The following is a 2,891-nucleotide window of genomic DNA, read 5'->3' as shown; positions in this document are numbered from 1 at the left end:
AGATAGATAAATAAATAAATAAATATAGATAAATAAATAAATAAATAGATATAGATAAATGCACAAATTACAGAAGCATCAGAATTTAATTCGTTAGATGATGCAGCAGCTTTTACATATCTATCTATCTATCTATCTATCTATCTATCTATCTATCTATCTATCTATCATCTATCTATCTATCTATCTATCTATCTATCTATCTATCTATCTATCTATCTATCTATCTATCTATCTATCTATCTATCTCATATCTATCTATCTATCTATCTATCTATCTATCTATCTATCTATCTATCTATCTATCTATCTCATATCTATCTATCTATCTATCTATCTATCTATCTATCTATCTATCTATCTATCTATCTATCTATCTCATATCTATCTATCTATCTATCTATCATATCTATCTGTCTGTCTGTCTATCCATCCATCTATCTATCTATCTATCTATCTATCTATCTATCTATCTATCTATCTATCTATCTATCTATCTATCTATCTATCTATCTATCTATCTATCTATCTATCTATCTATCTATCTATCTATCTATCATCTCTGAGTATGTTTCATTACTGATCATGTACACCTAACCTCTAATTCAATCAGCAATGAGTATTTTACATAAAAGTAATGAAGTACCACCTCGGTGAGAATATTATTTTTCTCATTATTATTTATTATAACTATTGTTATAATGAGTTCTTTTTTTTATTATTATTTCTGGCAACATACATTCTTGCATTTTAGGCGGTTGTATTGTTGAAAATCGGAGCCTATCGTTACACTATAAGCAATTGTAGTAGGTAAAATATAAATAAAAGCCAATATCTGTCTCGGTAGGAAAATCCTGATTAGTTTTGGAATATTTTACAGCAGATACAGAGGAATTAGTATCATTTCTGTAAAGTTCTGAGTGTCCAGAAGCATTTCTCCTCTATTCTCCCACACCACTAGCATGGCCACATGTGTATCATACATCTCATATGTGTAGAGGAGATCTGGTTAATATTCATACAAGAAGAATAGGAATATTTGTTATATAAATGTTGTGTTAGTTGGACTATGAGAATATGAAGAGTGAAGACAATGAGAATTCAGAAGCACTGACCTCTCACCTTCTAGGTATATAGCGCTTAACACATTCGCTATGTTCAGGTCAATGCATTTACAAACCAGTAGTAAAGTGACTATAAATAATACAAAACAGATGTAAACATACAGCACTCAGGGTGGAATACCTGCCATTTGTCATTCTCTTTGCTGCATTGTTATTTACCTGCAGTACTATGGGAAGCTACTGGTGCCTTTCTAGGATACCACAATAGGTTATACCACACGACAAACTCAGCTCTACTACAATGTTGAGTGAATTCTAAGCCTTAGAAAAGTACAGTGGTTGACTGGCGATGAGGTAGCCGGATAAATGGCGGGTGTGAATAGCAATAGTTTAGTAGTAGTTGTAGACGTGACCCAGGCTGAGAGCCGCAGGAGAAGCTAGTAGTAGTACCGCGCCGGTATCAGTCAGTATGGGGGAGCTGGAGAGGAGAACAGACGGCTCAGCAGCCCTCAGACAGGGACAAAGGGGCAGAGCACGATCACACATGAGAGGAGGACGACAAAAGGATCACTGCTAATTGCCAATTAATGACGAGCCGCTCCTTCCCTGATACCACACCAGTTATTAATAGGGCTTCTCACTCTCCCGCCATTGTCCTTTTTATGTCCCCCACCTGTTCCTACTGCACAGCTGGACATGTGACTTCTCCAAGAATGACCTACGTTACTTCTAATTAGCGCTGCCCAAATCACTGGGGGTGTGCGGTCAGCTGCACCCGTCCTGCGCACACCTCCGGGACTCTCCACCACCACTAGATTACAGGTGTGCTCGGTGTGCACAAACATCCCCACCCCCTCTATATGTAGAAATGTCCTCTTCCTCTCATGATAAGCATGGGTGTAGGTGCGAGGCCCTTGTACTAGACATTATACTTAATATACTCTTTTGTTTTACATTTGAACATTTGTTTTCTTCTCATTGAAATACGTGGAGTCGCCTCAGTCATTGTGAAGATGGCGGGAACTGAACGGGATCACAGGAAGCACTTTAGTGCTGGCCTTTATAGCACAATTTTATTATCATAACTCATAAGTATAACATCCGTTTGCTGATAAGTTGCTGTGGTTTGTGGTGTAAGGATAAGCCAATAAGACATGCCAGGCACTGACAATCTGCCCAATACCCACAGCTCTGCTGCAATACATTCCCCTGCATCGTGTTCAACACATAATATTATTAATACTGAGGATGGAGGGAAATCATTCACCCACCGATCACATTATAGAGAGCACACAAAGAAGAGAACACCGATATCATGGAGTTGTTTGACATTGTTTGGCGTTGTAGTCATAAAAGCGACTGTTGTGTCTGTCTATCTATCTATCTATCTATCTATCTATCTATCTATCTATCTATCTATCTATCTATCTATCTATCTATCTATCTATCTATCTATCTATCTATCTATCTCTCTCTCTCTCTCTATCTATCTCATATCTATCTATCTATCTATCTATCTATCTATCTATCTATCTATCTATCTATCTATCTATCTATCTATCTATCTATCTATCTATCTATCTATCTATCTATCTATCCCATGTCTATCTATCTATCTATCTATCTATCTATCTATCTATCTATCTATCTATCTATCTATCTATCTATCTATCTATCCCATGTCTATCTATCTATCTATCTATCTATCTATCTATCTATCTATCTATCTATCTATCTATCTATCTATCTATCTATCTATCTATCTATCTATCTCATATCTATCTATCTATCTATCTATCTATCTATCTATCTATCTATGTATCTATC

Source organism: Rhinoderma darwinii, chromosome 3 (genome assembly GCF_050947455.1).
Source record: "Rhinoderma darwinii isolate aRhiDar2 chromosome 3, aRhiDar2.hap1, whole genome shotgun sequence".
NCBI lineage: Eukaryota > Metazoa > Chordata > Amphibia > Anura > Rhinodermatidae > Rhinoderma > Rhinoderma darwinii.
The sequence above is the reverse complement of the archived record's forward strand: the minus strand, read 5'-3'. Positions refer to the sequence as shown.